The sequence below is a fragment of the Coenobita brevimanus genome, chromosome 28 (assembly GCF_032717465.1).
Source record: "Coenobita brevimanus isolate Jiangsu-jjx chromosome 28, ASM3271746v2, whole genome shotgun sequence".
NCBI classification, from domain to species: domain Eukaryota; kingdom Metazoa; phylum Arthropoda; class Malacostraca; order Decapoda; family Coenobitidae; genus Coenobita; species Coenobita brevimanus.
The window spans coordinates 11,607,996-11,621,848 of record NC_136981.1 but is presented as its reverse complement, the minus strand read 5'-3'; the positions used below and the strand labels follow the sequence as shown (position 1 = coordinate 11,621,848).

Here is a 13,853-nt window from a genome sequence, read left to right as displayed (position 1 = left end):
CCTGTGGACACGACCCCCGGGACCCATTTCACCCACTGAACCTTTATTCCCCCTTGAGTCCATTTCCCCAGGGTTGTATGCCCCCATGGACCTATTCACCCCATGGACCTAGTTACCATGGATGTCTTTTCCCACTAATCAAACAACCTACCCACCCACCCACCTGCCCACACTGCACACCCACCCAATCATCCCATCCACCCACACTCACCCACCCACCCACCCTGCCCACCCACTCATCCACATTTGCCCACCCACCCACTCACTTGTCCACCCTTCCCCACCCTGCCCCACCACATCCATATGCTCACCTACCCAACCTATCCACCCACCACCTACCCACCCACCTGGCCACCAAGCTCTACCATGTGGAGTTGTCATAATGATATAATTGTAGGAAGGAGTTAAAAACTCTGCGGTCATTGGCCACCAGGATCCACCATGTTGACCTGATTAGTTCTACTTCCGGCCATCAGGGGCGCCACTGCAGCAACATCAAACCCTACCATTAACTTCCTTGTAAAAAGCAGTCCCTGTTCAACCCCTCTGGAGCCCGCTAGGTAGTTCCCTCGTAATTTCTAAAGCAGACAGACAGACACTTTTAAAAACCTATATCCTATATTTACGTGTGTGTAACATTATGTCATCATCATCATCATCAGCCGTTTGAGTATCCACTGCAGGACCGGCCTATCCCGACCGAAGTCGGGACGATAAAGCCAGTGTATCTCTACCAAGTGGCTTAGGCTGTCTGGTAGAGATTTTTTTTTTTTTTTTATGTGACCAACTCTGGGCATAGGCTTCACAGCCTGCTCCCAAGGCCCAGTAGTCCTCCTACACACTATACATACCATACACCTACACATGTCACCACTTCGGCGCTAACACCCGCCGTCCATACTGAATACATGCTAGGGCTGTCTCATACAGGACTTGTGTATTGGTATTAGCGGGGGTATTTTTACGACAAGTCGGCGGGTCTTCTGGTAGATCAGTAAAGTCTGACTTTTATGATATTCAAATCCTTAAACTGTTCCCTGCCCCAGCCGGGATTCGAACCTGGGTCCTTTAGGACTGCAGGCCGCCTCTCTAGGGTGAGAAGTGCTTGTAAGTGTAACTGTAGTGTTGGAGTGGCTTTGGATGTGTGTGTAGTCTGTGAACCAAGTGTAATCGGCCCGCCCAAGCCGACTGCGTGCAAGCATACTTTTATAGTAAGCGACATTAGTTCAACTACAGCACCCCTTGTGTCTGCCAATGCGGTACGTGGCCGGGTGAACACTCCCAGAGTTTATTACCCTGGCAGGGCGCGAACCCTGGTTCACCCGTGTACGAAACACACACTCTACCACTGTACCACAGAGGTTACAACATATATATATATATATATATATATATATATATATATATATATATATATATATATATGTCATTAATGTCATGCTATGCATGTCTCTGTCTGTGCGTTTGTTCGTTTCTTTCACGAGAACACTAATATTGACCTAGCTCGTTATGCATTAGGCCGGGGTAAGTCCAGGAAGTGTTAAAAAAAAAAGAGAAAGAAAGAAAGAAAATGGCGATCAGCGCGGCGCACCGGCGCGAAATTGCCGGAAATCGCAACACGCGAAAATGTGCCAACATTCATTTTGGTCAGAAACAGTCATTGTGGGCTCAATAATGACAGGGAAGATAATGGCATCTGCAAACACTCTGTGATGGAAAGGCTATTAGTTCCGACAATTTTTGCGGGCAAGCACTAGTATATATACTCGTATATCTATCTATCTATATATATATATATATATCTATATATATATATATATATATATATATATATATATATATATATATATAGAGAGAGAGAGAGATAGAGAGAGAGAGAGAGAGTCACAGGACACACAGAGGCAGTGGTGTGTGAGTCAGTGGGGAGGGGCAGAAGTCTTGTGTCTCGTGACAAACGCTGCTGCGTCTCAAATTTAATCCCTAGTGCATCTCCTTTACCATGCCCTCTCTCTCTCTCTCTCTCTCTCTCTCTCTATCCAGAATCATCAACTTTTCTCACATCAATTATGGAAGACTTTGCTCTCACTGACCCCGCTAATCTCTCTCTCTCTCTCTCTCTCTCTCTCTCTCTCTCTCTCTCTCTCTCTAATACAGTTTTTTCCCTAACATTGTATACTTTTTTTTCTTCTCTGAGTGACATAGCTCTCCATGCTAACTCCAGGTGGAAAAATGATGATGATGATAATGACGACGATGACGATGGTGATGACAATGATGATGATGATAAATGCTGATGACGATGATGATGATGATACAAAAATCACACAGATTTTACGTTTCTTTTTCGGGTCGTCTGGCAAACTCTTTCAATCCGGGTGGCGTCCTTTTATACTTTACTCTGCCTTCAACCAGACGATTTTATTCAACTGTACCAAAGGACGTACGTGATCAAAGAGTCTATCTGTGGCCTATCTCACCCCTGGCGTCTCAGAAGTATACCTCAAGATGAACATTTGGTCAGGAACAAGCAAGGATCAACCAAACGGGTGTAAAAATGCTGGATGAGGGAGTTTCAGGGATGTTTGCTTAATGTCCTGCGTGTGGTGCGATGTGTACAAAGGAGTACAAAGGAAAGCAAACAGCAACAGACCTTATGGTCCTTTCGAGGCTGTTTGTTGCAGAGTAGACTATGAGTACAAGATCTAACTCTACATGCTGAATAATAAGGATAGTAAAGCAAGAAGGCTCCCCCCGCCTCCAAACCTTCCAATTAAAACTGGCAAGAAAAAATGAGAAAAACCACCATGCAGCATGGAAAAACTGACATGGAAATTTCATAGGAAAGACTGAAAAGGAAAAGCTACATTCTATAATACATTATCTATAAGCTACCAGTATGAATAGCCTGAAAGAGAAAGTAGTGAAGTACAATGAATAATCGAATAAATAAATAACTAATGCATGTCACTATGTACGGGTACGTTAAGTTGAGGCGTCTGCGGACAGTGTGGAAATTGCACAGTGCATAGTGTGAATATTCAGGAGTGGTGCAGCAGCCTTGCCTGGCGCTCTTAAGGTAGGCAGCAGTCAATCAGGCCCCAGCTCCATTCATTCCACTGAGACTAGGAACTTTCCCATGCGGGACAAGCAAACAAGTCACCTCCTGAAGCAGTGACCCCTGGTACATTAAAAAAATCCCAATGGTGGCCACGTAACTGACAGGGACCCTCAGTGATCCACAGCTCATCACAGGTCGGAAGTATGAGTAGTGACCATTAACTCAGGGCTATCTGTGCATACCCTAATTGTGCATATACTAGATTTGCATTTAATAAATTGATCCAGGCCCTAAAAAACTAAAATAAAATAAAACAGAAAATTATACTTACACAAGTGTTTTATTCAGGTGTAAACATATTAAGCTGGGGGTTGGATGCCAAATACTTATCCAAGTGACCTTTAATGGTTTGTACTGTATTACAATCTATTACGTTGGAGGGCAATTTATTCCATAAATTTACAACTCTGTTGAAGAAGAAATGCTTAGCTTCATGCGACTGGAATCGTTTGCCAATTATTTTATGCCCATTGTCTCTAGTGTAGTTCGAGTGATCAACTGTGAAGTATTTATCGACAGCCATGTTATCGTGTCCTTTGAATATCTTGAATACTTGAATTAAATCTCCTCGTATCCTCCCTTTTGTTAGAGTAAAGAGATTCAGGGATTCTAAACGTTCCTCGTACGGTTTATTTCTCAATCTAGGTATCATTTTTGTCATTCTTCGCTGCACTCTTTCAAGCTTTTCCATATCCTTTTTGTAATACGGTGACCAAAACTGAACGGAATACTCTAAATGCGGGCGTACTAAGGAATTATACAAAGTGAGGACGATATTATCTTATTTATATTCAAATGCTCTTCCTATGAATCCAATCAATTTATTGGCTTTTTTCACAGCTTCAGTACATTGTTTGCTTGGTTTCAAATCATTTGTTATTATAACTCCTAAGTCTTTTTCATGGTTTACCCTACCAAGTTGGACATTATTCATGCTATAACTTGCTCTTACATTTTTACTGCCAATGTGTGGGAGGCTGACTGTGGTGTGGTGTGGGGTGGGTTGGGGTGTGGGGTGGTGTGGTGTGGTGATGCGATGTGGTGTAAAGTGGCTTTACTAAGTCGCTAACTGTACAGGAGTGAAGCGCCTCATGTCCAAAAATCTTTAATGGGTGACAGATGGACAGAGCCTTCCCTAAAGATGACCCACACCCAAAAATCACCGGACTGAAAGGGTTAGTAAATTCCACTACTATTCTTAATGTATTAACTTTTTTCTTTGCAGCATAAGAACACGATAGCAGAACACAAGGCTCTCCTTTACCCTCCACACCCACCGGCCATCAGCTGTACAGGGAATTAGATAGACGCAATGAATTACAATAGTCGGCTTCTTTTCACCTGACAATGAACCTCAGAAATGAAGTAGGAATAATTCTCCTTGATTACTATTCACTTTTTACTCTAACTTGGCCTAAAACTACAATCTCTCCATCCTGAATACTGACTTGAAAGAATTTACACTAGATATGAATCTAGTCACGAAGAAGTGCTATGGAAAGGGCACGAAGCCGTAGTATTGCCTTATTCTCCCTCTAAACTATGTGCAATAACCTGTAAAAGGACAAAAACCTAAGCCATGTTAAGGTGAAAGGAGTATGGAACAATCTACCCTCACCTGTAACTACACCTGGATATTAACTCAGGTGAAGGAGGTTAGGAATATTTATCAGGAATAATAATAATAATAAGAAGAAGAAGATGATGAAGAAGAAGAAGAAGAAGAAGAAGAAGATGAATTGGTTCTGGCACTAATCATAGTTTTATTAATTTCTTTATCTTTCTCTTTCCTCTTCCTCTTCTCTTCCACTCCTCTTCCACTCCTCTTCCTCTCCTCTTCCACTCCTCTCCCTCTTCCTCTCCTCTTCCACTCCTCTCCCTCTTCCTCTCCTCTCCTCTTCCTCTCCTCTTCCACTCCTCTTCCACTCCTCTCCTCTTCCTCTCCTCTTCCACTCCTCTTTTTCGCGTGCGGTGAGGACTGTGTTGTCAATGTCTACCCTGCATCGTTTATTCATTTCCTACTCCCACTGCCACACCTACGCCCACACCAGCAGACTGGGCCGTTCCCCACATCAAAATCACCCTTTGCAGTGGGAATTTGAGCCGTATATAGGTGGTATTGGGGGCTACGTTGCACTTTTTCCTTACCTATTTATTTTTACACAGTACACCACGACATTCTTTTCCATGCTGTTTCTCTCATTGTAATATCGACATAGTAATACAAGAGGAGGAGGAGAGGAAGAGGAGTGGAAGAAGAGAGGAAGAGGAGAGGAAGAGAAGAGGAAGAGGAGAGACAGAGTAGAGGATGGGGAGAGGGAGAGGGTACTGAGGTGAAATGTGCAGAATATATCGCTGAGGAAAGGGTGTTACGGTCTCAAGGGTCATTTGGAATATTACCTTTCAGTTACATCGCAAAAAAGAAAAAAAAATCAAGAGCCAGGGAGTACAGGCCGCAAGCGCATCAATGTAAAGAGAGAGAGAAAGAGAGAGGCTGTGGTAATCATTCCATATTTTATCAGAAAGTTGAAAGAGTTGGAGTCTCTCTCTCTCTCTCTCTCTCTCTCTCTCTCTCTCTCTCTCTCTCTCTCTCTCTCTCGGCATGCCTCTGCAATCCCATGGGAAATCTGTGATCAATTTCTGTTCCTCAAATTTCTCACTTTCCTCCTCCCTCCCTCTCTCTCTCCCTCTCTTCCTTCTCCCTCTCTCTCAGTCCCTTCGTTCTCCCTCTCTCTCTCCCTCTCTTCCTTCTCCCTCTCTCTCAGTCCCTTCGTTCTCCCTCTCTCTCTCCCTCTCTTCCTTCTCCCTCTCTCTCACTCCCTTCGTTCTCCCTCTCTCTCTCCCTCTCTTCCTTCTCCCTCTCTCTCACTCCCTTCGTTCTCCCTCTCTCTCTCCCTTCCCTCCCTCTCATCTTCTTCTTATCTCTCTTTCCTTCTCCTCCTTCCCTTCCCCTCACCCCTCCTCTTCATCCTCCCTCCCTACTCCTCCTCTTCCACCCCTTTCTCTTACTTCCTCCCCTCCTCTTCCTAACTCCTTCTGTCTCCTCCCTTTCTCCCTTCAATCCCCCCCCTTCCCTCCTTCCCTCCCCATCATATCCTCCTTTCCTCCCCGCCACCCCCTCAATCCTTTCCTGTCATCTCCTTCTTCCCTCCACTCCTCTTCCCTCCCTCTCTCCCTCCCTCCTTCCTTTCTTTCTTTCCCCTTTCCCCCTCATCCTCCCTTTCCCTCCATCCATCCATTCCTCCTCCCCTCATCTTCTCTTATCCTCAATCCCTCCCTCACTCACTCCCATCCTCTTTCCCCTCCCTCCCTCCTTCCCTCCCTTCCTCCTCTCTTTCCCTCACTCCCTTCCCCTCATCCCTTCGTTCCCCTCCCTCCTCCCTTCCTTCAGTGACACGCACCAATACTGAAACCACGAGAGGAAGGGGAGAAGAGGGAGAGGGGGAGGGGAGAAGAGGGAGGGGGAGAACAGAGAGGAAGGGGCGAGAGGAGGATGTGGGGGACGGAAGCTACGAGGAGGAGGAGGAAGAGGAGGAGGAGGATTACACACACAGGATTACACACACAGGAAAGCAAACAGCGACAGACCTTATGGTCCTTTCGAGGCTGCTTGTTACAGAGAAAACTATGACTACAAGATCTAACTCTACATGCTGAAGGATGAGGACAGTAAAACAAGAAGGCTCCCTCCACCACCAAACCCTCGAGGAAAACCATGCAGCATGGAAAAACTGACATGGAAATTTTATAGGAAACACTGGAAAGGAAAAGTCACATTCTATAATACTTTATCTATAAGCTACCCGACTGAGTAACATGAAAGAGAAAGTAAACAAATAAAATAATAGTTACGGCATGACATTATAAACCGGTACATTGAGTTAATGGGAAGTCTGTGGACATAACGTGGAAGCTACACACTGCACAGTGTGGATGTTTAGGGATGGTGCGCCAGCCTTGCCTGGCACTTTTAAGGTAGGCAGCAGTCAATCAGGCCCTAGCTCCGTTTGCTCCACTAAGACAAGGAACTCTCCCATGCGGGAGAAGTACACAAGTTTCATCCTGAAGCAGTGACCCCTGGTACATTAAAAAAATCCCGATGGTGGTCACTTGACTAACAGGGGCCCTCAGTGATTCACAGCCCATCACAGGTCGAAAGTAAGAGTAGTGACCATTAACTCAGGGTTATCTGTGCAGATCCTAATCTGTGCTTATATTGCTTTCCTTGCACTGAGGAGATTGAAAAATATGTAAGACAGGTGTCTTAGATAAAAGGGGACTGCACAGTGCACAGTGTGGCTGTGCAATGCACAGAGTGGATGTTTAGGGGTGGTGCGGCAGCCTTGCCTGGCGCTTCTTAGGTAGGCAGCAGTCAATCAGGCCCTAGCTACGTTCACTCCACTGAGACAAGGAACTCTCCCACGTGGGACAAGTACACAAGTTTCATCTTGAAGCAATGACCCCTGGTACATTAAAAAAAATCCCGATGGTGGTCACTTGACTAACAAGGACCCTCAGTGATCCACAGCCCATCACAGGTCGGAAGTAATAGTGACCGTTAACTCATGGTTATCTGTGCAGATCTTAATCTGTGCTTATTGTATATTACCTCATTTGCTTTGGGTAAATCGAAAAACGTATAATGACGTGACGTGACACTATGTTAAGTTTACGGGGTGTCCTGTAGACACGAGGGGACTGCAAAGTGTGGATGTTTAGGGGTGGTGCGGCAGCCTTGCCTGGCGCTTTTAAGGTAGGCAGCAGTCAATCAGGCCCTAGCTCCGTTCACTCCACTGAGACAAGGAACTCTCCCATATGAGACAAGTACACAAGTTTCATCCTGAAGCAGTGACCCCTGGTACATTAAAAAAATCCCGATGGTGGTCGCTTGACTAACAGGGACCCTCAGTGATCCACAGCCCATCACAGGTCGAAAGTAAGAGTAGTGACCATTAACTCAGGGTTATCTGTGCAGATCCTAAACTGTGCTTATATTGCTTTGTTTGCACTGAATAAATTGAAAAATGTATAACGTGACGCAACACTATGTACGGGTACGTTGTTTACGGGGTGTCTTGTAGACAAAAGGGGCATGAACATACACGTACCGTAGCTATAAAAGCAAGTTATTCGGGCAGAAAAAGAGTCAGCTGAGGATTCTCATGCAAATACTTGTCTAATTTGTTTTTGAATGTCTCAATTGAGATACTGTTCACGGTATCTGAGGGTAATCTGTTCAAGATATTTACAACTCTGTTAAAGAAGAAGTATTTTGCTTCGTGGGATTGGAATCGTTTTCGCATAATTTTGCAGCCATTACTTCTGGTTTGACTCGACCGGTCTATATCAAAATATTTATTCATGTCTAAGTTGTCATATCCCTTCATGATTTTGAAAACTTCAATAAGGTCCCCTCTTAACCTGCGCTTCGTTAGGCTAAATAATTTAAGTTCGTCAAGGCGTTCCTCATATGGTTTGTTTCTAAGTCGTGGTATCATTTTTGTGATTCTTCACTGAATTTTCTCAAATTTTTCTATGTCCTTTCTGTAGTACGAAGACCAGAATTGCACACAATACTCAAGATGGGGGCGCACTAGTGAGTTGTACAAGGCAAGTATGACTTTTTTCCAATTTAAACTCGAAAGTTCTTCCAATAAATCCCACCAGCTTGTTTGCAATTTTAACCGCCTCGGTACACTGCTTGCTTGGTTTTAGGTCATTTGATATTATCACACCAAGATCCTTTTCATTGTCTGTATTTGATAACTGAATATTGTTCATCTTGTAATTCGCATGGATGCTGTTACTTCCAATATGAAGTACTTTACATTTTTCTGTGTTGAATTTCATTTGCCATTTTTCTGCCCAGCTTGCTAAAGTATTAAGGTCATTTTGTAACTGCTGCCACTGTAATTTTGAAGTGACTTTACTGGTTATTTTAGTATCATCTGCAAATTTGGATACTTTACAATTTAGACCCTCATCAATATCGTTTATATAGATAATAAAAAGTATCGGTCCAAGTACTGAGCCTTGGGGAACGCCACTGATCACATTACGTCATTTGGATTCCTTTCCGTTTATCACAACTCGCTGTTTTCGGTCTGAAAGCCAGTCTTGTAACCATTTTTGCGTATTTCCTTTTATTCCATGTGCTTCTATTTTTCTCATGAGACGCTTGTGAGGGACAGTGTCAGATGCTTTCTGAAAGTTGAGGTAAATTATATCCACTGCTCTTGAGTCATCGTATGATTTATAAACATCATGGAAGAAGTCCAGTAAGTTAGTTAAGCATGAACGACGATGTCTGAATCCATGCTGCGAGTCTTTAATTATATTATTTTCTTCTAGATAATTAACTATTTTATATCTTATGATTTTTTCCATTAACTTGCACACTACTGATGTTAAGCTGATTGGTCTGTAATTTCCTGGGTGCGACTCATTTCCTTTTTTGAAAATTGGTGTTACATTTGCTAGTTTCCATTCGCATGGAACTTTCCCATTACTTAATGATTTATTGAATAAGACAGAGAGTGGCAGCAGTAACTCATGTTTTGCTTCTTTGAGAATTCTTGGTGATATTTTATCGGGGCCAGGGGTTTTGTTTAAGTTCGTACTATTTATGGCTGAAAGGATATCGTTATTATGGATAGCATAGTTACTAAGGACTGTGCTATTTGTTTGGTTTGTGGGTAGCAGTAGGTTTCTAGTGGTGTTTTCTACTGTAAAAACAGACGCAAAGTAATCGTTAAGAATGTTTGCCATTTCAACCTCATTTCAGTGTGTTTGCCATTGTTTGTTTCTAGAGGAACTATTGATGTAGTCATAACCTTTTTCTTTCTAATGTAACTGTAAAATTCTTTAGGATTTGATTTGCACGTATTAGCAATGTGGATCTCCAGTGCTCTTTTGCTTTGTTTAATAAGTCTTTTCGATATGCGGCATAGATTATTGTACTGTAATTTATCATTATTTTGTGTAGCTTTATATTTATGGTATGCCTGTTTTTTGGCTATTAAGTTACTTTTAATTTCACCAGACCACCATTTTGGTTTACTATTTCCAGCTGGACGTGTTACGTAGTGGCACACATGACTTTACCACTTCATTAAATTTTTTGGTGAATATTTCCCATGCTTGGTTTATGTCATCGGTTTCAGACATTTGATTCCAATCTGCAGTTGCAAGTAGCGCTCTGAGCCTGCTGAAATTAGCTCTACGATAATCTGGGACCCTTTTCTTTGCTCTCCGTTTCTTTTACTTTTTCAGTAGTAATATTAAACTGTATAATTCGATGATCACTGGAACTAAACTCAGGTCCTATTTCAACGTTGTTGACTAGGTTATCATTTGTAGTCAAGATGATGTCTAAGATATTGTTTCGTCTCGTTGGGTATTCTACGTGTTGGGAAAGGGCGCTTTCTTGAAGATTCGCATAAAGCTCTTGTCCTGAGTGTGCCGTCAGTGGTTCACCCCACTTTGTTACCGGTAGATTAAAGTCTCCAAAAATTATGCTATCCTCTTGACAACAAATTTCCACAATTTTATCATAAAGTTTTTCATCTGTCTCAGTTGACTGTGCTGGAGGACGATAGACGAGACATATATTTATTTTGTGTGAATTAATACTTAGCTGAACATAACTGGCATCTATGTTGGTAATACTGGGTTTGGATAGCACAAGGGAGAGGAGACTAGTTTTCACATATAGTAAAACACCGCCACCAGCTCGATGTGGTCACTCACAGCTGAAAATATTGTACCCTGTTTATGAGTATTCCGCTAGAAAGTCACGGTCAGGTGTGTTAATCCAGGACTCTGTGATGCCAACGGTCATAATTTTCTAGGTAAATTAGAGATTCTACATCCTCAAACTTGTTACGTAGACTACGTGCGTTAACATAGCAGACTCTAATTCTGTTCCAAACAGTTGGTGATCTGACTTTGCAGGTATTTACGTTAAGGTTACTGTTCAGGACGTGCCTCGTTTTTTGATCTGAAGAGGGCGACTTTATCGTAGGAGGAGGAGGAGGAGGAGGAGGAATACAAAGAAATACAAAGGATGCAAACAGCAAGGCCTTATGATCCTTTCATTATGCTTGTTACAGAGTAGACTATGACTAAAAGATCTAATTCTACATGCTGAAGGATAAGGATAGTAAAGCAAGAAGGCTCCCCCCCCCACCTCCAAACCCTCCAGTTAAAACTGGCAGGGCAAAGTGAGAAGGACCACCATGCAGCATGGAAAACTGAAAAGGAAATTTCATACGAAAGACTGAAAAGGAAAACTTACATTCTATAATACTTTATCTATATGCGACCAGTTTGAATAACCTGAAAGAGAAAGTAATAAGGTAAAATGAATATTAAAATAAACAGATAACTACGGCATGACATTATGTACAGGTGAACTGAGTTAACGAGGCGTTTGTAGACATAACGTGGAAACTGCGCAGTGCACAGTGTGGATGTTCAGGGGTGGTGTGGCAGCCCTGCCTGGCGCTTTCAAGGTAGGCAGCAGTCAATCAGGCCCCAGCTCTGTTCACTCCACTGAGACAAGGAACTTTCCCATGCGGGACAAGTACACAAGTTACATCCTGAAGCAGTGACCCGTGGTAACCTACATTATAAAATTTTTGATGGTGGTCACTTAACTAACAAGGACCCTCAGTGATCCACAGCCCATCACAGGTCGAAAGTAAGAGTAGTGACCGTTAACTCAGGGCTATCTGTGCAGATCCTAGTCTGTGTTTATATTACTTTATTTGCATTTAATAAATTGAAAAATATATAATGACATGACAAGACACTATGTATGGATACGTTAAGCTTATAGGGTGTCTTGTAGACAGGAAGGGAATGAGCTTATGTGTAGCTGGTAAAAGTCAGTTATTCGGACAGAAACAGGGTCATCTGAGGATTCTCGTGCAAATACTTATCTGTTTTGTTTTTAAATGTCTTAATTGAGATACTGTTCACGGTATCTGAGGGTAATCTGTTCCTGATATTTACGATTCTGTTGAAGAAGTATTTTGCTTCATGGGACTGGAAACACTTCCCCATAATTTTGCAGCCATTACTCCTGGTTTGACTCAACCGGTCTATTTCAAAATATTTATTCATGTCTAAGTCGTCATATCCCTTCATGATTTCAAAACTTCAATAAGGTCATCTCTTAACCTGCGTTTCGTTAGGCTAAATAAATTACGTTCTTCAAGGCGTTCCTCAAATGGAGGAGGAGGAGGAGGAGGAGGAGAAGGAGGAGGAAGAAGAAGAAGAAGATGAAGAAGAAGGAGGAGGAGGAGGAGGAGGAAGAAGAAGAAGAAGAAGAAGCAGATGATGATGAAGAAGAAGATGATGACGATGATGATGATGATAATGTGGAGGAGGAGGAGGAGGAAGAAGAAGAAGAAGAGGACGAAGAAGAAGAAGAAGATAAGAGCAGAAGGAGGAGGAAGAAGAGGGAGAATACAGTGGAGGAGGAAGAAGAAGAAGATGAAGAGGAGGAGGGGGGAGGTTGGCTAATGGTTGTTGACTGCAAGAGGGTGCCAATCTTCCCTCAAAACACAACCCACAATAGCTGCTGTTACGGCCAGGTCCCTAACTGTACTGGCGGGGAAACAAACTTCGTCCAGGAGTCTGACCGGAGCGAAAATGGAACTCGCGATGTGCCAGTTGTGAGATAGATGTGCTAACTAGTGCTCCACCTTAGAGAGAGAGAGAGAGAGAGAGAGAGGAGGTATCGTATATATAGAGACGACAGGTGATGGAAAGGGAGGTCACTAGGAAGTAAACATATCCTATCTTTCTCCTCTCTCTCTCCCTCTCTCTCTCTCTCTCTCTCATCCAATGTTCATATATAATAATGATCAGGCTACAAATAATTATGCATTTACACGTGTCCACTTCTTTTTCTTCTTTTATTTTTGAGGGAAAGTGCGCACCTCTAAACATTTTGCAATATTATTTTTTTTGTGGGCGGGAGGGGAGGAAGCCAAGACATTTTAATACTCTCTCGACTCAGCTAGCGCCTGGTGGTCTAGTGGTCTGAGTGCACCGGTGGCAGTGATGGTCTTGCAACGGTGCGATCCTCAAAAAGGCAGCTAAACATTTTTCTCCCATTTACCTTTGACTGTTCTGGGCCCGTATTCTCGGTGGGTAAGGAGGCTCCGTAACACCTCTTCCTTGGCGATTTATTTTCCGATACGGTTGGTGGATATCCCTTTGTACGTTGTTTATGCAGAGTATGGTGATGTCAGTAGGATTTACATATAACACGGAAGAGGGCAGCAAGGTGTAATAAGCTAAATAAATCGTTTAAGAAAAGGTGCTAGGGAGCTTCCATAACCGACGAGGATGTGGGCCCTGGCCTGCTACACCACAGCAATACAGTAACATGGGATTGGGTGTTACTGTTACCTCACCTACTACATTATTCTGCCATCCACTCTCTTCACCTACTGTACATTCTATTACCGTAAACAGCATAGGATATAATTCAACTAATGAGAGACTTTTGGATCTGGAGGCGTTGGATATGGCCTTCGATAACACCTTCACTATTAGAGGTCAGTGCTAAGGTGAATTAAGCAGTTTGGTGATGGTAAGAAAGTGGCCTGTTTAATCTGAATATCATAATAGGATGGGATGGGTTAGGTTATATGAGGTTCAGTCAGGTGAAAATGGGTCAGGTGTTCTCTCTCTCTTTCTCTCTCTCCTTTCCTCCTCTTCC

The 13,853-nt window shown here is 43.0% G+C and overlaps 1 protein-coding gene across 1 annotated transcript in view; it reads right to left on the bottom strand.

The window, feature by feature from the left end:
* Positions 1-13,853, bottom strand: part of LOC145394828 (netrin receptor UNC5C-like) — a 203,455-nt gene that overhangs the window by 80,934 nt on the left and 108,668 nt on the right. The window lies entirely within an intron of this gene.